At 42.7% G+C, this 24,109-nt stretch overlaps 1 protein-coding gene across 15 annotated transcripts in view; it reads left to right on the top strand.

The window, feature by feature from the left end:
* IGF2BP2 (insulin like growth factor 2 mRNA binding protein 2) overlaps positions 1-24,109 on the top strand; it is a 164,050-nt gene that overhangs the window by 82,127 nt on the left and 57,814 nt on the right. The window lies entirely within an intron of this gene.

Genomic DNA, 24,109 nt, shown 5'->3' with positions numbered 1-24,109 from the left:
GTACTTTATACATTCTTTGCAAGGAAGGCACACTGTATATGTCAAGTATACTTTTTGAAAACATACAGCAACAGCTTTCTGATTTTATTTTTTAATTTGTTTATTTTTTTTTGCTTTCGGCATATGGAGGTTCCTAGGCTAGGGGTCAAATCAGAGCTACAGCTGCTAGCCCCAGCCACAGCAATGCAGAATCTGAGCCTCAACTGTGACCTACACCACAGCTCATGGCAATGCCAGATCCTTAACCCACTGAGAGAGGCCAGGGATTGAACCCACAACCTCATGGTTCCTAGTCAGATTTGTTTCTGCTGTGCCACGAGGGGAACTCCAGCTTTCTGATTTTATATGATCCAAACCAAGTACTCAGTTTCTAAGAACTTGATATGATAATGATAACTTCCTAAAATCCTTATTTTATGTTCTGCCATATCATCTAGGCTGTTGTCTTGGATGTGGTAGATGTTTGGTAGACACTTCAGTGAATGAATAAACGACTTCCTTAAATTGAAACAAATTGGTGGTGGCATAGGAATAAAATAACCTAGCGTGGATTTGTCACCCAGTTCTGATTGCACAAATTTAACAATTACTACTTGTTTCCAAGCTTGTTTTTCTTTGTTTATACTTTTTAAATTATGCAAATAACATGTGCACATATTATTCAAAATGATTGTAATGTTTTATGATCTCTTCATCAAATCAGAAGAGGTATCACTCATTTATTTTATAGACAGGACAACTAATGCTTGGAGGAGAGCCAGGATTGGAACTACCACTTCTTACTTCTTGTCCAGTATTCCTTATATTACAGGAGTTTTTGGAGAACTCTTAGGAAACAAAGAGCACCTACAATGTTTATTAAAGGAGACTGTGCATCAGTTCCAGAAAGATGTTGACAGATTAGAAGGAATTTAAAGAGGAGCCAACACTGCTGGAAGGAAGGACATAGGAGAGATGAAAGGAGCTAAATATGTATAGCTTGGCCAAAGGATGATTAAAGGGGATATGATAACAGTTCCAAAGAATGTGAGGGATGTAAACATCATGGAAAGAGAAAATGTATTTAGAACTGATCAAAGCAGTATATAAAAAGAAATAAAAATTAATGCTCAACATCAAGAAAAGCTGTTTTCATGGAGAGACTTGTTAGCTTGTAAATTGGAATCCCAAGAGAAGTATCAAAAACCCCATATACAAGGCATTTATGACTGAGCTATCCTGCCTACATTTGGGGAGGGCTTTTCCAGTTCTAATTTTGATGACTGAGATCATGGCCCTTCCTAGCATGGATTTGTCACCCAGTTCTGATTGCACAGTTTTGCATATCGGGGTCAAAAGAAAGAGGAGTCTTGTTACAGTCTCGTAGAAGCCAAACTCAGGCACGTCCCCAACATCATGCAGTGCAACCTTGCAGAGACTGTCCCTGTAGCCTAAATTAAAACTCTCAGAGTTTAGCCGATTAACTCTGCCATCAGAAGGTGAGGATTCCTCCCTCTGTGGTGCCCCCTGTCGGAAGTTTCAGGTTGTGAGCAAGCTACAGACTGCTTCCTTGCTATAAAATTAGCCACATTGGGTAAACAAGTGGGAACTTTCCTGAGGGAGCCTAGGAGGCATTTGTAGTTCTTTGTCCTTCGAATGCAGTAAGACATTGCCATTACATGGGTGGGGAATGATCTTGTGTGTATTGTGTGTGTGTGTGAAGTCACGTCCCCAGAAGGGGCACCGGAGCCCATAGAACATCAAATAAAATCTGAGGTCAGAGCTGTAAAAGGTATTCACCTTTCATTGGGATGTAGCCACAGAATTATCTCTGCCCACAGGAGTCAAGCAAGAGAGGTGCCAAACTAAACAAAAATTTAGAGGGCAGCCTTAAAAGGAAGAGTGTGATGTTTGGAGTGGGAGGGGATCAGAGGTCTGTTGGGGCCCTTGGAAGGAGCTGGAAGGCACTCAGTCCTGCGAAGGATTGAACCACCCACCTCTGAGCCCATGTGACCTCTAGCGAGGCTAGGCCCAGTGCCTTTTTAGATCTAGAGGTGCCAAAGTGGCTTCAACCACGTGTAGGAGCAGCCAGCCCTAATGCTCTGGTGAAATGTGATCTATAAGCTTAACAGGACTGGAAAAGGTGATCTGGAGTTCCTGTGGGGGCTGTGACACTACCACTAAGAAAACCTTCTGAGAGGGAGGGAAGATTCTTGCAGACCACCTTTGCTGGAGTGGCCCAGTATCCTCCCAAGTCAGCTCAGCTGGGTCTTGAGTTAACAAAGTAGAGGTATGGAGTGCCCGTTGTGGCTCAGAGGTAAGGAACCCAACTAGTATTCATGAGGATGCAGGTTCGATCCCTGGCCTCACTCAGTGGGTTAAAGATGTGGCATTGCTGTAAGCTGTGGTGTAGGTCACAGATGTAGCTGGGATCTGGTGTGGCTGTGGCTGTGGTGTAGGCTAGTAGTTGCAGCCCCAATTCGACTCCTAGCCTGGGAACCTCCAGATGCTGCAGATGCGTCCCTAAAATGACCCAAAAAACCCCTAAGCAAACAATAACAACAACAAACCCAGAGGTATGTAGTCTGTAAACGAATCTCCCTCACCCTCCCATTTTTGCAGCCTTATTCTTTAGTGTCATTCTTTCTAGTCCCATTTATTCATTCATTCAACTAACTGTTGAATCCTCTTCTGTGGCTCTTAGGAGTGCATGATGGTAAGGGCTGATATATCATTTTGGTGGTAGGAATGAGGAGGAAACAGTGGATTTTTAGAGAAGTTTAGAAGCTATGGATGTGGAATTAGGGAGGGGGCCACTGGTCAGTGACCACACCTGGGTGTTTGAGTTTCCAGGGCAGGATTCTTTCCTTCTGCTCCTCCCAAAGGAACTCTGTAGTTTAGCTTTTCTTTCCTGACCAAGTACTTGGCATGGAATTAACCAGATAAGTGACACAATCTCCTAAAAGCAGAAGTAGGAGAACTATGAATGCCATAGTGGCTTATATTTATGCTCTAAATTCTTTTAAGATAGATATAATTTGCTGTGTACATAGATTATTAAGGGATTTAAATGTATTCTCAAATGTACATATTGTCATAAAATAATAGTTCTGTGATGTGAAGTATGTACAACTATTTTCCTTTAATAATCACTATAATTAATAATTTTGACTGTCCTTTTAGAACAAGGAATGCCTTTTATAGATTGAGAGCTTACTATGTGCTCTTCCATGAGGTGACTGCACTGTCACTAGGTGCTGCTCTTCCTGGCATTCTGTAGAGGGGTGACTGACACATATGGGCTTTAAATAATTGCCCAAAGTTAGAGGGCGAGTGGCAAGACCAGGATTTGAGCTCATACCATTTGGCTGTTAAGTCCATATCCTTGACCACTGTGCTATACTGTCTCAATGAGGGAGGGCCTGTGGAATTATTTGGTCTGACTCTCCTAAGATCTGTCCAAAAACATTTGAGTTTATAATTAATTTCTCTGTTGTAAGCAACACTTAAAATTATTCTAGTCTGTGTTAATGCTGCCTAGAATACTGTAGACAAGTGTCAGTGCTCTTCTCACCTCATTGGAAACTCATAAAAATAATTGCCAGGTGTTAACATACACTTTTTTTAAAAAAAGAACTTTAACCCTGCAAAAACTGGCAAGGCCTCCTGGTCTGCCCAGTGTATAATTCTTTGCTCAGAAAAAGTAGAAGGGATGGATAGAGGCACTGAATGATTGAGGTATGGTTTTTGAGTATTTTCTTACATGGAAATAAAGGAAAATGTATATAGCATTTGGGAATCAGAGGAATTTGACTTTGGGCTCTGACGTTAGTATCCCTCAGCCCTGAGCGAAGTCACTTAACCTCTGAGTGTTTCCTTGTCTTTAAAATGGCGTTGGTACGTTTCACTTACCCTCAGAGAGATACTGTTAAAATTACCTGCGATGATACGTGTGAAAGGGTTTAACATACATAAGTCTGTGCAGACGCTCATTACCCCTGAGGCTCGGGGGTGGGGAAGAGAGGAACCCCAGCAGATAGTGGGCAGCCGCCTGGAGGAACTTGAGGCGTCCCCTTGGTTACTGTGTTAATAAGGAATTGTGCACCCCCTTGTGGTGAAGTGACAATGTTAAAGGAGTTTTCTGAAAAGTACTTGAATGTGGTTATTGTGAGGTTTTTTAAATTGTCACCTGAAATTCTTTCCCAGTAGTGAATGTACACAGTCTTTCTCAACAAATCCCTAGGTCGCATTGTTGGTAAATTGCTTAGTCTTTCCTTAATTTTGCTTGCAAAGAGAGAGATTACATTTCCCCCCAATCTGAATATATATGTTACATTTTCCTCCATTTCTTTCCTATTCCAGTCATAGAGAGCCTTACCAGGTTTTTTTATTTTCTTGGATTACTGTATTATTTTGCTTTCCTCTGTGCTGTTTATATTTACTTTTCCCCCCTCTGATTTGTTATTTGTTAAATTTTTAATACACCGTTAGGGCTCTCGCTGTCACCTGTGCTAACACAAGTCCTCTGGCACCCAGCATGTAGTAAGTGCTCAATAAATAGTATTGAATGGATGCTGTCAGTCTTCTTAACCATGCTTCAGTTTCTTTCCCCCTGTTACCTGTAGGGTACCCTCTTTTCCTTGGCATCAGTTTTCCTGAAACCTACAGAAATAAACTGAAGCAGTATGGCATTTCAGTCGTTTAATATTGTTTTTCTCAGTTTCCTCTCAAGTAAGATGAGGGGGTGAGAATGGGTGATTTCCAAGGTTCTGACTCTGTAGGGATAGGGAAATAAGAGGATCACCTAATTTGGCAGAACCTGAGAGGGCTGTGAAATGTCTTGGGTTTCTTCTCAGTTGCTTGGTGAATACGGGGAGGCAGCAGAACAAGGTAGAGCAGAAGGAAGGGAAGAGGCTGGATAAACAACAGGGTAAGAGAACATTGTGTCGGCGGGGGAGTGGAGGGGGATTAACAGGACAGTAGCAGCATTCCAGAAAGAAGCTGTAACATCCTGAGCTATGTGAAAATTTTTCATAACTTATACACATTGTATTGTGTGTAATGTTCACAGGGGATTATCTGACTCAACATCCTTTATTCCCACACATTGCTTACATTAAGTTTGGGGAAAAAAATCTTTTTCTCTAATTGAGTTATCCCTGATCATGTAGCAGTTCAGGCAACAGCAAAGATTTTCTAATAAGCTTTATATGTTCTTCATTTTGCTAAAAATTTCTTCTTCAAACCTGGCTCCTGAAAAGCATTTTGTTGGTTTTAGAGAGCTTGTGTCACTGGTATCACAGTGGGAGGCCAGTGTCTGCAAAGAAAGGGCCCTTACATGTGGAAAGGGTGCAAGGGGGAGTTTGCCTTGGATTTTGTCTCTGTTTTACAATTCACATCGATGTAACTAACAAGAGACTTGATAGTGCATCAGTTGAGTAATGTACTGAGAAGCACCCAAAAACTAGCACTGTTCTGGGAGTTCCTGTCATGGCTCAGCGGTAACAAACCCATCTAGTATCCATGAGGAATCATGTTCCATCCCTGGCTTGCTCAGTAGGTTAAGGATCTGGTGTTGCTGTGAGTTGTGGTGTAGGCTGGCAGCTGCAGCTCTCATTCGGCCCCTAGCCTGGGAACTTCCATATGCAGCAGATGGGGTCCTAAAAAGACCAAAAAAAAACAAAAAACAAAAAACAAAAACCACAGAAGCACTGTTCCTCTTGGCTGGCCAGCAGCCTATCCCTGGTAAAGTCAGGTTGCCATTGTAAGATTGTTTAGTGAGTAGTGGTGAGTTCATTGGTTTCCTTAATTGAACAGATTTTTTTTTTTTTTTCTTTTTGAGTTTCTCTCTGTGTGCCAGGTACTGAGCAGAGCACTGGAATTAAGTTAAAAGTCTAGCTTTCAAGGCCTCAGTCCCAGCAGAGAGCCACATAAGCAAATATCTGAACCATAAGCCTAGTGCTTCAGAGGAGAGATATACAGGGTGCTTGGAGGCAGAGAACAGAGGCGAGTGCCTCTGTGATATGACACCTTCAGGAGAGTAGGAATTTCCCTGGATGGGAGAGAGAACAAGTATACTCTGGGAACTGCAGAGAGTTGAGAATGATTCTTAATGCTCATTAAGCCATAAAGCCTGATGAGAAATTGGATCCTCAAAACTTACTTGCTGAGAAGTCCATTGATAGACTTCTTGGGTAATTATGGATATTATTTTTTGGTCCTACACCAGAACTTGACAAATAGTCCTTTCTTAAAGGTTAGCTTCTGCATCATACCTGAAACCTTAAGAATGAAATTTAATATTCTTTATGTGAGAATCTCTTACTAATGCAAGGTTTTATACATTAGTTACTTGAAAAATGTTGGTTCACTGGGTTATTCAGATCGTCCAAATGTTGACATGTTGCATTATACAGTATCAAAAAAGTCATGGAGTTCCTGTTGTGGCACAGTGGAAACACATCTGACTAGGAACCATGAGGTTGCCGGTTCAATCCCTGGCCTCACTCATTGGGTTAAGGATACAGCGTTGCTGTGAGCTGTGGTGTAGGTCGCAGATGTGGCTTGGATCTGGCATTGCTGTGGCTGTGGCATAGACCAGCGACTACAGCTCCAATTCGAACTAGTCTGGGAACCTCCATATGCCCTGGATACAGCCCTGAAAACAACCAACCAACCAAACAAAAAAATCGCAATTATTACCACCACATCTCATCTTCCATGTAAAAGCTTGGGAAGATGAAAGCTTATAATGGTAAATACAAGTTCCCCCCATGCTGCTTTTTACTTTTACTTCATTGTTAGAAACAAATACTATCAGTTGTTTTCCTTGAAGTTACAGGCTCACTTCATTCATTTTCAAGAATATGTTCAGATAGTCAGTTCTGAATAGCCATAGCTATCAGTGGTTCTTTCAAGTGAAAATGGTATTCTATGAAGAAGGATGCTATTTCATCTCAAGCTCAAACAAAGACACAAGAGCCTTGCCTTGAGACATCTTGCTTCAATGTGCAGAACTGCTTTTCTGTGTACTTTCCATTTTGTCACACAGAATATTTTAGAAGATGAGTACTCCAGGGTCAACATCATTAAAAATTAATAATTGTTACTCCTTATCAAGGGCCCCTTTACTGGGAGTACATAATAGTGAGAATGCAGTGTTTATTAGTACAATTTGTTGCCATTACCTTGATCTGTGTTAAGGTTTCAGCAGTTTTACCCATCATTGCTTTTGTACCATCTGTGCAAATATTAACACAGTGAAAATGTAAATGATATTCTGATGTTATTAGAAAAAATAACAACCCCACTGAAAAATGGGCAAACAACCTGAATAGACATTTCTCCAAAGAAGACACATCCATGGCCAACAGGCACATGAAAAAATGCGCAACACCACTAATTATTAGAGAAGTGCAAATCAAAACTACTATGAGGTACCATCTCACATCTGTCAGAATGGCCATCATTAACAAGTCAACAAATAACAAATGCTAGAGAGGGTGTGGAGAAAAGGGAATCCTCCTACATTGTTGGTGGGAATGTAAATTGGTACAATCACTATGGAAAACAGTATGGAGGTACCTCAGAAAATTAAACACAGAACTACCATATGACCTAGCAATCCCACTCTTGGGCATGTATCTGGACAAAACTTTCCTGGAAAAAGATAACATGTATCTGTATGTTCATTGAAACATTATTCACAATAGCCAAGACATAGAAACAACCTAAATGTCCATGACAGATGAATGGATTAAGAAGATGTGGTATATATACACAATGGAATACTACTCAGCCATAAAAAAGAATGACATAATGCCATTTGCAGCAACATGGATGGAACTAGAGATTCTCATACTAAGTGAAGTAAGTCAGAAAGAAAAAGACAAATACCATATGATATCACTTATCTGTGGAATCTAATATATGGCACAAATGAACCTTTCCACAGAAAAGAAGATCATGGACTTGGAGAATAGACTTGTGGTTGCCAAGGGGGAGGCAGTGGGATGGGCTGGGAGTCTGGGGTTAATAAATGCAGACTATTCCTTTGGCATGGATAAGCAATGGGATCCTGCTGTATAGCACAGGGAACTATATCTAGTCACTTTTGATAGAACATGATGGATAATAATGTGAGAAAAAATGTGTGTATATGTATGACTGAGTCACTTTGTTATACAGTAGAAATTGACAGGACACTGTAAACCAGCTATAATGGAAAAAATAAAAATCATTAAAAAAAATTGTTTTAGCTTTATTGAACCCCTGAAAGAGTCTTGGGGATCCTGAGGATCTGCAAATCACACTTTGAGAACTGTGTGGGTTAGTGTTGTAGAGCATGACTCAGGGTCTAGATTGTCTGGTTTGAACCCTGCTTCTGCTGCCAGTTAGCTGTGTGACTTTGGGAGGATATTGAACCTCTCTGTAGAGTGAGTATAATAATAGTACCTGCATCATCAAATGAATTAATATGCTTAATAGTTAACCCATTGGTAGGTACTGATAAAATGTAATACCTAGTTGATTGGTTGATTGATTATCTAGGAAATAAAGGTGATGTTTGCTATGTCAGTCTTCCAGGGTGCCTGAGATGGCCACTATTGTACTCCTCTGTATCCTTGTGGTGGTAAAGTACACCAAAAACTCATATGCTAGAAGGGGTAATGTATTAGCTAACCAACTTATTAGCAGGGATTTGTTCATCTAATAACCTAACATCTCTTTTTTTAAATTACTCAAATGAATTTATCACATCTGTAGCTATATATAATGATCATCACAATCCAATTTCACAGGATTTCCATCCCACAACCCCAGTACATCCCCCAACCCCCAAACTGTCTCCTCTGGAGACCATAAGTTTTTCAATGTCTGTGAGTCAGCATCTGTTCTGCAAAGAAGTTCAATCTGTCCTTTTTTCAGATTCCACATGTCAGTGAAAGCATGATGTTGGTGTCTCATTGTATGGCTGACTTCATTTAGCATGATAATTTCTAGGTCCATCCATGTTGCTAAAAATGCTGGTATTTTGTTCCTTTTAATGGCTGAGTAATATTCCATTCTGTAAATGTACCACATCTTCTTGATCCACTTCTCTGTCAATGGACATTTAGGTTGTTTCCATGTCTTGGCTATTGCAAAGAGTGCTGCAATGAACATCGGAGTACATGTGTCTTTGCAAGTCATGTTTTTCTCCGGATAGATGCGCAGGAGTGGGATTGCTGGATCAAATGGTAGTTCTATGTTTAGTTTTCTGAGGAATCTCTGTACTGTTTTCCACAGTGGTTGCACCAATTTACAATTCCACCAGCAGTGTGCTAGGGTTCCTTTTTCTCCACACTGTCTCCAGCACTTATTGTTTGTACACTTTTGGATGATGGCCATTCTGGCTGGTGTAAGGTGGTACCTCATAGTGGTTTTGATTTGCATTTCTCTAATGATAAGTGATGTTGAACATCTTTTCGTGTGTTTTTCGGCCATCTGTATGTCTTCTTTGGAGAACTGTCTGTTTAGATCTTCTGCCCATTTTTTGAAGGGGTTGTTTGTTTTTTTGGTATGGAGCTGCAGAAGGTGTTTATAAATTTTGGAGATTAATCCCTTGTCAGTTGATTCATTTGCAAAGATTTTCTGCCATTCTGTGGGTTGTCTTTTTGTGTTGTTTAGGGTTTCCTTTGGTGTGCAGAAACTTTTAAGTTTGATTAGGTCCCATTTGTTTATTTTTGTTTTTATTGTCACTACTCTAAGAGGTGGATCTGAGAAGATGTTGCTGTTGTTTATATGATGCTTGTGGATTGGAAGAGTTAATATTATCAAAATGACTATACTACCTAAGGCAATCTACAGATTCAATGCAATCCCTATCAAATTACCAAGGACATTTTTCACAGAACTCGAACAAAATATTTTAAAGTTTGTTTGGAAGCACAAAAGACCCGGAATAGCCAAAGACATCCTGAAAAAGAAAAATGGAGCTGGAGGAATCAGGCTCCCAGACTTCAGACTATGCTACAAAGCAACAGTCATGAAAACCATGTGGTGCTGGCACAAAGACAGAAATATAGATCAGTGGAACAGGATAGAAAGCCCAGAATTAAACCCATGCACCTACAGCCAACTAATCTATGACAAAGGAGGCAAGAATATACAATGGAGAAAGGACAGCTTGTTCAGTAAGTGGTGCTGGGAAGACTGGACAGCCACATGGAAAAGAATGAAATTAGAACACTCCCTAACACCATACACAAAAATAAACTCCAAATGGATTCAAGACTTAGATATAAGACCAGACACTGTAAAACTCTTACAGGAAAACATAGGCCAAACACTCTCTAACCTAACAACTCTTGCCCGCTGAGTCTGGACTCTGAAGGAATGGAGGATAGTGCTTGAAGAAGTGACAGTGGCAGGGGAAATCCAGGAGCAGTGAGGGCCCTGGACAGCTGAAGGATGGTGGGGCATACTGAGTGAGAGCTCTTTGGGGAGGGAAAGAATGGCACAGACTCATACATTGGTATTGGTCCTGGTCTCTCCTTTCTTTTGTGAATTGCAGATGTAGCTCAGACATACATTATGAAAGTGCCCCTCCCTACACATTCTCCAGTTCTGAGGTGCAGCCATCTCTGGGGCAGTACAATAAATCTCATTAGTTCAGACCTGACTGATGTTGAACTTGTAACTCTTGGGAGGTAGACAGTGCAATGCACAGAAGAGAACATGAGCTCTGCACGTAGGCATGTCCGGGCTCAAATCCCGACTCTGTCATAAACCAGCTCTCTAGCCTTGGGCAAAGGATTGAATCTTTCTAAGCCTCTGTTTTGTCTTTGTAGAATGGGGCTGCTGATACCTCATGCCGGGGTTGTGAATATTAAATGAGATAGGTGATGGATGGTAGACACTCAATATCTATTGCCTTCTCTGTGCTGGCTTCAGTTATCTTAAAACTCTATCACTGTCAATTTATAAGGGCTGGACTACTATTCATACCATGTCATCATTGCCTTTTTACTTTTATTAAGAAACTCAAGAGAGTTCCCTTTGTGGCTTAGCAGTGACAAATCTGCCTAGTATCCATGAGGATGCGGGTTCAATCCCGGGCCCTGCTGAGTGGGTTAAGGATCTGGCATTGCCATGAGCTGTGGTGTAGGTTACGGACGTGGCTTGTATCTGGCATGGCTGTGGCTGTGGCTGGCAGCTGTAGATCCCATTCAACCCTTAGCCTGGGAATCTCCATATTTTTTGCGACCCTAAAAAGAAAAAAAAAAAAAGGAAGGAGGGAAGGAACTCAAGTTTTGGAAAAGAAGTCAGATGTGGTATTGGAAGAGTTGTGGTGCTACTTCTTCCCCAGGGATTTTAAGTAACATTTCACAAAACCATAACTCCTCCTCTTTGCTGTTTCTGTGGACTCCTGAGGTACTCTGATCTAGAATACCTCTGCTCCATGGTTCTGCCCATTTGTTCAACAGCTCAGCCTGAGAGTCCACCAGTTACTCTATCTTTGAGGCCAAGAGCCTCAGCCCAGACCAGCCATTTTCATGCTTTGTCTGCCCAAAATGAAGGGCGCAGGGGGTGATAGGGAGACATGTGGAACTGCTGGCACACGGCCACCCCTGCCCGGTCCTCCCCCAGTGCCTGTGCCGTCCTAGTTACCACCCAGACTCACTCTTCCTAAGTGTTCTTAGAATCCCCAGTGTCCCTGGAATTTCTTTTATTGTTTCTAGAATCTGGGTGACTGCACTTTTTTCCCCATATCCCCCTCCAAATTTCAGAGAACCTTATGGTCACTAATGAACCTATTTTCACAACCTCCCCTGAAACAAGCCTCTTCCGTGTTACAGATCAAAGAACCTATTAACTGACACAAAAGGAATCCAGCCAACTGGGCTTCTCCACATGAAGGCAGGTCCTGTTCTAATCTTGCCTCAGCTTTTGACTTGCTGTGTGGCCTTTGTTTCCTCACACAATGATAATATCTACCTCGCAGGAATGTTGTGGAGTTCAACAGATGCTAAGAGTGGTTCCTCCGACAGACTGAAAGATGGGTGTCAGATTGACTGCAATACCAGGGAACTCAAAATGCTTTGCGGTGATCTGTGCTTTATCTTTGTGAGGTCGGTACATGGAGGTGCTTAGTGCCCACTTTGAACCCTTAGAAATGTTCCTTTCACCATCTCATTTTAATAGTTCCCACCCACTTCCCTTCCAGACCTGCAGGGAATTGTTTCTCTGAGTGGAGACTAAAGCCTCTGATGTGCTAAGCAAGCTTTGTGTATTTTCATTCTTCTGGGTGTGTGTTGACTCCACTTTTGGTTGGAGCAGAGAAGCCCTCTGCTGATCCTGGGTCCCTTCCCGGTCTCCTTTTTGGTTCTGGCCTTTTTTCTTAATATTTTGTCCGTTCGATCTCTCTGCCTTTGGCACTAATAATGATCATAGCTTTCCAAAACTTAGTTGTGATGTTCTACTCCCAGGACCCTGCCTCTGACCAACAGAACCTGGTCCCTCTCATCTCTTACTCCCCTAAATATAGGCTGAGGTTAAGACGTTTTCTCAGCATAATCCCAGAGGTAATCTCATCCATTTTCAAGGTTTTAACCAAAACCAGTGTTCAATTTCTGGTCCTAAATTTCTAACTTTGTGTTTGAATCTTCTTAGATTATCCTAACATCATATAGACTCAGGTTTTTTTTTTTTTTTACAATTAATCATTTTTTTAAGTTTTAGTGAAGTATAGTTAATTTACTACAGTGTGATAATTTCTGCTATATTTCTTGTCTTTTTTTTTTTTTTTTTTTTTTTTTTTTTTTTTTTAAGGACCACCCCTGCGGCATATGGGAGTTCCCAGGCGATGGGTTGAATCAGAGCTGCAGTTGCTGGCCTTGGCTGGGCCACAGCCACAGTCATAGCAATGCCAGATCTGAGCCGCATTCACAACCTACACCGCAGCTTGCATCAATTCCAGATCCTTAACCCAATGAGTGAGGCCAGGGATCGAACATGGATACTAGACAGATTCTTAACCCTCTGAGCCATAACAGGAACTCCAGATTCAATATATTTTAAATGGAACTTACTGTTTTCTCTTCTCTCTCCCTAACTACCCACCAAAAAAAAAAAAAAAAAAAAAAAAAAAATAGTCCCTTTCTGAATTAACCTAATTTTGTCAGGCATTCCACCATGAGTTCAAACCTTGGAGTCATTTGAATTCTCTTTTCTCGAACCCCCATATTTAATCTGTTCCCTGTAAATACCCCCTCCCACAGTATTCAAGTTTGCATCACATAGACCCGCTATGTTGTGTCAGTGGTTTCCTACTGGGAATTCCCCGCCACCATCTCAACCCACTGCCACCAGGTTAGTTTTCTAGAAACCAGAGTTTCCATTGTGGCACAGCAGAAATGAATCTGACTAGTAACCATGAGGTTGCGGGTTCCATCCCTGGCCTCGCTCAGTGGGTTAAGGATCCTGCGTTGCCGTGAGCTGTGTAGGTCGTAGACAAGGCTCAGATCCTGAGTTACTGTGGCTGTGGTGTAGGCCAGCAGCTATAGCTCTGATTTGACCCCTCGCCTGGGAACTTTCATATGTTGCAGATGCGGCCCTAAAAAACAAACAAACAAACAAACAAAAAAAAAAAAAAGAAAAGAAATTTCTGGAAACCTTAATCTTGCCTTTTCACCACTCTCAAAATTTTTCCATAGCTCTCTGTTGCCTAAAACAATCATTGTGTTATCTGTTGCTGTGTAGCAAACCTAAACTAAGTGGCATAAAGCAACAACCATTGTTTTAGATTCATAGATTGTCCAGGTCAGAAGTTTGGAAAGGGCACAGTTGGTTGTCTGGTCTCTGCTGTGTGATGTCTGGGGCCTCTGCTGAGAAGATTCAAAAGCTAGAGGGGCTCGACATCAGAGGGCTTGCTTGCTCATATCTTCAGCGGTTTGATGCTGGCTCTAGGCTGGGGCCTCAGCTGGAGCTGTCTGCTGAACAGTGGTCTCTCCATGTGGTTGCTTGTGTGTCCTCACAGTATGGTAGCTGGGTTCCAAGAGCAGTCACTCCTGAGGGAGGCAGGGTGTGATCTATCTTCAGAAGCCACATGCTATCACTTTCACTGTGGTCACATCCTGTGTGGATTCAAGGGAAGGGAACAAAGAACCCCTTCTCTTGTGGGAGGAGTGTCAAAATCACAGCGTAAGAAGAGCATGTGGGTGATTTTGTTGCTGTCATCTTGGGAAAATCCTTCACAAGGTCTAGCCTGATGTGGGAGTTCCTTTGAAATATGCCCCAGCTTACCTCTTTTTTTCTTTTTTTTTTTAATTGAAGCATAGTTGACTTCCACATTGTGCAAGTTCAGGTGTACAACAAAGTGTTTCAGTTATTTATTCAGATTATATTTCATTGTAGTTTATTACAACATATTGAATATAATTCCCTGTGCTATACAGTAAATCCTTGTTCCTTATCTATGTTATATATAGTAGCCAGCTTACCCTTTAAATAAGATATAAGAGCACCTACCATTTGAAGAACATTTGCTATGTGCCAGGCACTGGGTCAAAAGACTTCCTGTGCATTCTCATCTAACCTAACAATTCTGAGTGTTGAGATGAGGGAACTGAATCAGCAAGGTGAATGTGGCTTTGTCAGGGGTTGCTCACTTAATAAATAGCAAGGTGGGATTTGAATGCAGAACCTTTGATGCCAAGCTTAAGCTCCATGCTATCCTGTCTCCACTTCTCTCCAGGCAAAAGCCCAGGTGCAGGGAGAGAGGGAAGAGAGGATGGCAATTATAAAAACTTAACAGGAATCAGGTTTAGTAGACCTTGACCTCCCTGCTTGTCTAGTTGCAAGGGCTCACAACTCAAGAAGGCAAGACTCCTGTTGCTAATGGCTCAAGCCAGGTTGGTGCTCAGACCACACGTGACGCCAGTGAACGAATGATAAGAGCCTAGGGAGTGATTGTGTGACTGTCCTGTGTCTGCCTCCACAGGCCTGGGCTAGGCTCTTTTGCACATGTGCTCTCTGGGAGGCTCTCTTCCTCTTCTGTTCTCTGCTCTTCACTTCATTCCTTTCTGGTCTTAGTGTCCATGTAGGACTCCTTGGCTCTAGCACATTCTTGCTTTGACCTCATGCTCATTACAGCTCTGCTTAGAGGTACAGATAATTGCTTCCACGTACTTTAGCTTCTCACTGAATGTGGCTCACCTGGCCTCCCTGGGATTGCCTGGCCTGAACCTGCTGATCTGCTCACCTCCCACCCTCACTCATGCTGTTTTCTCTGCAGGATTAATGTCCTTTGTCCCTCTTCTCTACCTGATGGTGCAGACTGTTTTCAAGGCTCTGCTCAGGTTCCACCCATCTTCCTCAAGGCTAGTTATAGCCCTTCCTCTGAGCTCCCACAGTTTCTTATACATTCTTATAGAATGGTTTTTGTCCCATTCTATACTTGTCTGTTTAATCCCATGTGGCCTTCACTAGTCTGGGAGCTCCAGCAGAGAAGAAACTTTGTGTCATTCATCTTGCAGCCCTCAGTGCCTATTAAGAGCTGGGCATATCAAAGACCCTTGGATCCTCCTGAGCAGTCTGGCATGGTGCCTGGAATACCAGTGCTTGTTCATGTCTCCTTATGGATTGACTGGGGTGGATGCTGCCAACAGAAACATGGGGATGAGAAGATTCAGGAATCTTGAAACTCAGAAGATGTGGCTTCTTATCCCAAACCTGCTATGTGTCTTTGGACAAATCACTTCTTTGGAGTGCAGTGTCCTTTCGAGATGAAGCGATTTCCTTGAGGTCATTCTCAGTCCTAATACCCTCCAAAGATAATTTTAACTGATTAGCTTTTGATTTTAGGCAGCCATGGAACCTAAGCAGTGAGTTCTGTTGAAAATATGACCCAATATTATCATTTCCAAAGGATAGAAATGTGGTTATTTGCACAATTTTAACTGTGCTCTAGTTGGGGGGAGGAGAGCTGTGGCTGACTAGATTTGATGGAATCATAAACATCACCACAGCTCACAAAGCCTTTCTCCTTCCCACATAAACCTCATGGATCCTAATTCTCAAAGCCTCCACTAGATTTTATTGTCTTCTCTGCAGTGTATCCAACAAGAAACATTTCAACAATTTTCAACTCTTAATTAGCAAAAGCAGGACAAAGTGACATAGCCCTTTGGGGACAAGACAAAACAATGTTTTTATGGCTAACAGTTTTCCCTTGTAATGAGATCTGGTCTTGAAAACACCCTAATATGGTAGGCTCTTGTAACTCAATTATAATTACATAATTATGTATAACAATGTGTATATGTTATATGTGTGTGTATGTCTGTGTATTTACATAATTATACAGTATCAGGCAGGAGTTCTCCACCTGCCAGACCTGATGTAAGGAAGCCATTCCTGTATTTTCCAGTGAGCTGTGAGCACAGCTGAGGGTCATTTCCTGGAGTCTCTGTGCAGCTTCTATCAGATCAATTATTCTTAGTTTTGATTATCTCAGCCTGGATCATACAAGCTCTCACTTTACTTCCCTGTCTCCACTCAACTACTGTATCGCCTATTTCCAAGCTCACTATACCTCCTCCAAAAGCACAAAATGACACACAATTGAAAACTTAAATCTGCCAATGTTGCTCTGCAATAGAGGTTCACTTCACAGCTGGCTGGTAAAGAAAGTGTGAAGAAAGAGGTGAAGGAAGGCAGTGCTGTCCTAAGGTGTGATTCAGTTCTTGTTGCAGTCACTTTAGGGTTTTTGTTTGTTTGTTTTGGCCACTGCCTATGGCATGAAAAAGGAAGGTCCCAGGCCAGGGAATGAATCCACACCACAGCAGCTACCCGAGCCACTGCAATGACATCAGATCCTTAACTCACTGCACCACAAGGGAACTCCTTATTCACTTGAATTTTTAAAACTAATCCATGAAGCTTTTATTTTGTATCTTGCTCCTGTAGCGTGTCCTGACAGTGGTTTCCTTCTCGTGCCTCAGTTTCACCCCCTACAAAATGAGGGTAAACAAACACTGCCACCTGGAAGTTTCTTTCCAAGGGCTGCCAAGGAGGCAGAGTGAATGGTTGGTAAATAGAAGGCATTATCTGCCACCCAGAAGAAAAGTGCCTCACAGACCACAAAGCTGCCCTGACTTGCCAAAGGAGCATTCTCTGTAAGCAAGAGTCAGGAAAAAACTAACATGGGTGAATTGCCCCAGAGTTTGTTGGTCTCGATGACAAAGGGAACTTAACTTGGTGGGTATTCATGTCTTTTCAAATGAAGACAAGAGGGCAGCGGATAGAAAGGACAGAAAGGAGCAGGACAGGTACAGGAGCGACCTGCTTGAGGTTTCAGTTGTATTGATTTCCAGTACAATTTGCTAAGGTGATCATGTAGCAAAATTGAAAGTTTTAACCACAAAAATAAAATTTAGGGGGTTCCCATCATGGCTCAGTGTTTAATGAGTCTGACTAGCATCCATGAGGATGCAGGTTTGATCCCTGGCCTTGCTCAGTGGGTTAAGGATCTGGCACTGTGGTGAGCTGTGGTGTAGGTCGCAGATGTGGCTCAGATCCTGAGTTGCTGTGGCTGTGGCGTAGGCCAGCTACATAGGCAGCTACAGCTTGGATTGGACCCCTAGTCTGAGAACCTCCATATGCCTTGGGTATGGCCCTAAAAAGACAAATAAGTAAATAAGTAAAATTTAGGGGTAAGAAGAAAAAACTTCACTTGGAAGGAGAAGAGAGCATGAACTACTTTCATATGTGACATTAACTGGTTAAAATTCACATAGAAATTTTTTATTATATCACATAAGATGCCTGGGGTTTCTTGCCCTGTTGACAACACACAGGAGGTGGCAGTTGATGCTTTGTGACATCTACCTGTTCACATGCACACACTCTTGTGTACACACATACACTCACAGAGACACACACAAAGCTTTGAGGCTTTCCTAGTGACCTTTCTTTTTTCTTCTTTGACCAGGCAGCCCTGGGAGTAATTTGCCAGCCCTGTATCAGCTACATTTTGATGTGGCTTGACTGTGGACTACCTCTTCTCTCTAAAGTTAGGCACTCATTGTTTTCAGAATTTGTTTCTGGTCATACACGGCATAATCCCAGCCTTGCCATGTAGCCTGAAGTGGTGAGCAGTTCTAAAGTGCTGAGCCTCGGTTTCCTTATCTGCAGAATGAAGTTGTTCTGAAATCTGAAATCGAGTTTCTTCCAAAACCTTTTTTGAATATCAGCTATAAGGTTTCAGTCCCTGGGTACTTGGGTGGGAGGGGTAGCTCAGCAGCAGGACTTCCGAGTGACTTGTCAGCATCCTCCCACATCATCTGGGTAAGAACTGCTGGGGGCAAAGTGCTGGATTTCCAGGGGTTGGTTGGAGGAGCCATCTGTTGGCATCTCTTTCTAACTTTTGTCTGGTGACATCACCTTAGTAGCTTTAAATTAGCTATGGTGGAAGTATTTGCATTATGGAAATGAACAAAAACTACACTTGGCCCTCCCTCACTCCCACCAGGTGTAAACATATAGCAGTGGCCCTGGGAGCCAGTCCAACTTGCTTCTCTCATTTGCGTTTGTCTCTACCAAAGCTCACTTCTTTGTACCCCAGCCTTCACTCCCCAGTCAACACTGCTGGTCACTTCAGGGTCATCACTGCTCTCTTTCTGTTTAACCCATAGAAACATCCATGCAGATGAGCACATGAGCGAACACTGACATAGGTGTTGTTGAGCCTGTGGCTGGAGCAGACTTTCACACGGCTAGTGATAGCCACTTTATTAACACCTTTATTCTAGTAAGCCCAATCCATTTTGTCTTTTGTACATTGTCAAAGATAAGTAGTATCTTAAGGTTTTGTAGAGCTTTGTCACACCCCACTGTCTCTGCCTCATGAATGGTGTAGGAATGACCGCCCTGCTCAGATGCCTGCAGTTATCACCCACTGCCTACTTTATTCATACAGCCTCCTCGCCCTCTTAAAAAAGACTTCTGCAGTTGTCATGACTTGGTAGTCATCTGTCTCCCCAGTTTCCACTTTCCCAAATCTAGCTGTTAGTTCCTCTCCCCACCCAATTTCATCTCTGACCATCACAGTCCCATCATGGTTCATAGTGATACCACCTGGCAAGGCATGACTGGGCCCCTGGTTTCCCAAAGACATGGCTCCTTTAAGCTGCAAGGGGCAGTAACCCTTTGGAGGACAGGGAGGCCCAGAATAGCCCACCAAAGGGGAAGCTCTTGACTCCAAAAGATCCAAGAGCGTTAGCTCTGCTGCTCCCCTGCCCCTTTTCATCTCTGCTTCTCAAGTTTTGATCATGGCTTTGCTCTTCTTCCTGCTTCAGTTTTCCACTCAGATTTCTTCCCACCCATCTGCCATTTCCAAGAGGGAGTTTCTGACTTAATATCTGGCGGAGTTACTGCTCTGGCCCTTGAACTACACTCACATCTTCTCAATTTCAGTGTCTGTCCTCTGCAGTCCAAGGGTTGGCTGCTTTTTTTTTAAAAGCCAGAGAGTAAATATATTAGGCCTTGTGGTCTGTGTAGTCTCTGCCATTGCAGTGGGAAAGCAGCTGTAGACAATATATAAACAAGCAAGAGCATTTCAATGAAACTTTACTTACAAGAACAGGCTTTGGGCTGGACGTAGCCCACCAGTCATAGTTTTCTGACCCCTGCCCAAGTCAAACACCTGTTAATATCCACTCCTAACACCTGTTCACGTAATTGTCTGACAGCCTGAATATGTGGTGTTCATTAGTGTAGCTCGTTCCAGAGATCATGGCTGGGACATGCTCAGCTGGGAATCTTGTGGCCTCAGAGTTGAGGGTTCCAGAGAACATACTTGTCCCATTTACTCAAGCCACAAGGAAGCACCAGTTCAAAACGGGGCAGAAGCAGTTGCGTTTTGAGGGCCAGTATGACTTAGAGCAGCATTTCTAAATTTCAGCCCTCCTGTTCTGCTTATGTTTTCTGCTCTGTCTCCACCACCTGCACTCTGAACTACTTAATGTTGTCTTTTAAAGTTATCCCTCTTTAAAAAACTTAACCTAAGTTTACGTTAAAAAGAAACTATATTATTTCCATAATTGGAAAATAAGTACCATTTGCAATAAATAGAAAGTAACCATAAAAACAAAATATACTGAAAACAATGTGTTGTTACTAAATTCTAGCTACTGTTACTTGTTGAAAGGTTCTGAGCTTACCATTTTTTAAAAGAGGGAGGAACATTAGTATTGGAGAGGTGTTAACAAATGCCAGCCTCAGACTGAGCATTTTTCCTTGTAAAAAGAAATATAAGAAGTTAAGTGTAATGCGATGCATTGTTTTTGTTGCTATATTTGCTCATCTCCTGCACTCATTACATGGAATTCTGTTTCATGCGGCACCTAAAAGCTGCCAGGATGAAAGGACTAGTGACTTGGCCATCAGACAGAACTGTGTTTACATTTTTGGCTTCACCTTAGATTTCCTAGCTGCGAAGTAGAAATAATTAGTATTTATCCCACCTTCGTTTATAGAGCAAGTAGGAGTCAGTGTGGGACTGGAGTCTCTTTTAAGCACTGGAGTTGGTGTTGGTAAAGCAACCAGCATGGTGCCTGTCTCTCCTATGGGCATTATTGTCCTTGGAAACCTCTGTGACTTCAGACTCTCTCTTATAGTTCCTACAATAGTATGTGAAATTCCTATAATTGGTCAAATGGCATCACAACTGAGATGCCTTGGGCAAGTTACATAAATCTTCTTCTGGCCCACTGACCAGTGTGAGAATTAAGTGACATGATGTAAAATGCTTTGTAATGGTAAAGTGTGTACCAGTTTTATCCTTGATAGTACCTTGGGTGGTGGGTTTTGTTGACCTGTCTTCCTCGCCTGCTGGCTAGAGTTCCTAGAAGGCAGAGACTGTGGGGGTGGGCTTCTGTCTACATTCTGCCTTTGCCTTTGTAGCTTGTGCAGAACTGTCCTTGAAGGGAGTGGAAAATGTCATTCCTGCCCACTCTCACTTCCTTCTTTCCCTCCCAAGATTGGGTTTTTTGGCTTTCTAAACTAAGAAATCTCGGTGGTACCGCTTCCCATCTGGAAAATGCTAGTATGGTAGTCTAGTCTGTCCCATTGGCACAGGCCTGGGATGAAACTATGTCTAGTTGTCCTCTGTTGATTCCAGGTACTGCTTGGATCCTATGTGTCACCTCCTGCAGTGGCATTCTGCAACCATTTGCCCTTTAGCCAGTTAATTCTCTGCCATTTCAAAGCTCATTCTCTACCTCCCTGTGATCCCGCTGATTCACAGTCTTTCTCTTAGAACTCTTGTTTGTGGTAGATGTTTTTACAAGTTCTTAGCCATGGGGTTCTTTTCTTCTAGCCTTTATAAACCATTTCTCTTGGCTCACAGATTAAAGTCTGTCTATCTATCTGTGTCATTGAATGAAGATTTCTAAGACCTCACTGAGTCCTCAGAGTAAACCATTCACAGCAGCATAGAAATTCTTCCTTCAAAGGTTTGGTTGCCTGGACAACTTAATTCCTGTACACACTTCTGTGGGAGCAGGAGGCTTCTCTACTGTCCTTAAAGGGAAGACGACAGGCAGGACTGGAGAACTCTTGACACTAAGGAGAATTGTAGGACGAGGCCATCTGGCTCCAGAGGAATGAAATAACTTGCCTCAGTCACATATCTGGGTGGTGACCCCGTGCCCAGCAGTCCTGCCGCCTTGTCTAACTTTCTGTCCATGACCTCCCAGTAGACTGGGGTCTCAAGCACTTAGGGAATGAGCTCTTTCTTAGAGCCCCATGGCCATCAAATGGCTGAAAGGATCCTGGTCAGAGTGGCCCTTTTACATTCAGATGACCTACCCTGACCAAAGCAAGTTTGAATTGAGATGCCCAATTACATGGGCTTAAAAGGGCAGCCATATCTGCTGATTGTTCACTTGTGTGTAAGAAAAGTGCTATATAGTGGGATGAACAAATCACAGCAGAGAGGCAGAGTCTAGCAGGGCAGCAGGGATTTTTTTTTCTTTCCTTTGTCTTTTCTAGGGCCGCACCCGAGGCATAAGGAGGTTCCCAGGCCAGGGGTCCAATAGGAGATGTAGCCGCCGGCCTACGCCAGAGCCACAGCAACTCAGGATCCGAGCCATGTCTGCGACCTACACCACAGCTCATGGCAACGCCGGATCCTTAACCCACTGAGCGAGGCCAGGGAGCAAACCTGCAACCTCATGGTTCCTAGTCGGATTCGTTAATCACTGAGCCACGATGGGAACTCCATGGGCAGCAGAGATGTAAACAGTGGGTTGAGGTCAATGCGATGGAGAAGATACTAGCTGAGGGCCGTGGGAGCACTGACCTTGCCAGCCTGCACAGCCACCCCTCAGTGAAGGTGAAATTTTAATCCTGGCACTTGATGTTGACCAGCCACAGTCTAGAAATGAAGAATGTATCTTTGTCCCCATTCTGATGACCAGCCCACACTAATGGGGTTGGCTTCCCCACGTACCACCATACCCCTGAGTAAATACCCTCTCCTTAACCAGACCAGGGAACTTGAGACAGCCAAAGGCGTTATTCTTCCTGGCACTGCTTTCCTCCACCACCACCCCAAAAGGAAGGTGGGAGGTGAATCCCTCATGAGGCTGGTTGGTGACACGGGTATGGTGGCCAGCCCAGAAGTCCTGGCATTCAATACAAACTAAGACAGCCTACTCCCCAGTGAGCAGAGCTCTTTGCTATTCAAAGAAGCAGAGGAGAGTCCTCTGAGTTTTATTTTCTGTTGTATATAGAAAGAGGAAAAGGAAGAAAAAGAGGGACAGTTTTATTTAACACAGCATATTTGCATCACAGGCCAAAGGCAGCTAAGTTAAATCAATACTCTATCCAATGATGCTGTAGAAAATATTAATAAAAGAACTTTTAAAATGTGTTGGTCAGAGGAATCATTACAATAAATAAATAGTCTTCTAAGGGCATTACTTTGATGGAGGCATTGTTCGTGTGAATTAAAGAGAAAAGTTCTAGTGCATTCATTAAAAAAAAAATCAATTGTGTTATTTAATCATACCTTCCACTAACCTACAACACTGTTATTTTTAATAGATCTATCTGTTAGACTCTCAAGGGGTGTGGTAAATACCTGCTGGGAACAGAAGAGTATTAGGATGGTAGTTGGCAAGATGCTTTTATTTTCAGCTAAAGAAGCACAATTTGTTGGTTAAGTGGACCTGGCAGCCCCATGTGAAAAGGATGCAAGGAATTATCGGTAGACTGCTCCAGGGGTGGGATACACACAGCTACAGGAAAGAATAGAATTATATATTCTTGCACCCAAATTCTCAGAATCATAAGGCTGTCTTCTCTGAGGAAGGGAGTCAATTAAGAAGAAAACAGCTTCTGAAAAGAAGGCAATGTGATAGCTCTGTTTTATGTTGTCTCCCAGTTTTGGGGTCTTGGTGAAAAGTTTATCGCCTCTGTGCTCCCTGGAAGCATTCTCTCGTCCCTCAAAACCAAGTGCTCTGGCTGCCCTGCCCTTGTCACCTCATTCTCTTAACTTGAAAGGTCCTCCAAACCCTTCTGCACTCTCTACCTTGCCTTTGCTCATGTGGCTCACTCTCCCTCCGACTGCTTGGGACCCAGCTGAGGCATCACCTTCCCTGAGGAAGACATTCTCCTCCTGTCTCTCCAGCCACTCGGTACCCTCCAGTATGGTGCAGGCCTATCTCACAGCAGCATGGGCATGCAGGGTGTACTGGCTGTCTTCCTACCAGACTGTGAGCTCCTCATGTGGGGAATAGGCTTTCCACCTGTCTCTCTAGTGTCCAACATAGTAAATGCTCAGATGGTTAAGTAAATGAAGTGAATGAAGTTAATCAAACCAGAGACACCTGCCAGAATACAGAAGAGCAGGGAAGAATTCTCTGGAGTTTTCCAGGGTGGATGGGTAGATTCTTTAACATGTGAGATACGGTCAACCTCATTCATAATTAAAATGCAAAAAAGATAGTATTTTCCACCTATGAATGGGCAGAAATCAAAAATTGGATAACTTTTCAGATGTGTGGAGAAACAGCATTGCACTTGTTTGTTTTTTGTTTTGTTGGTTTTGGGGTTTGTTTTTTTTTTTTGTCTTTTTTTTAGG

Source organism: Sus scrofa, chromosome 13, assembly GCF_054392235.1.
Source record: "Sus scrofa isolate SSC_HxYL_T2T_F1_AM1 chromosome 13, Sscrofa_HxYL_maternal_Yorkshire_Landrace_v2.0, whole genome shotgun sequence".
Classification (NCBI taxonomy): Eukaryota; Metazoa; Chordata; class Mammalia; order Artiodactyla; family Suidae; genus Sus; species Sus scrofa.
Note: the sequence above shows the minus strand (reverse complement) of the source record. Positions and strands in the feature narration are given on the sequence as shown.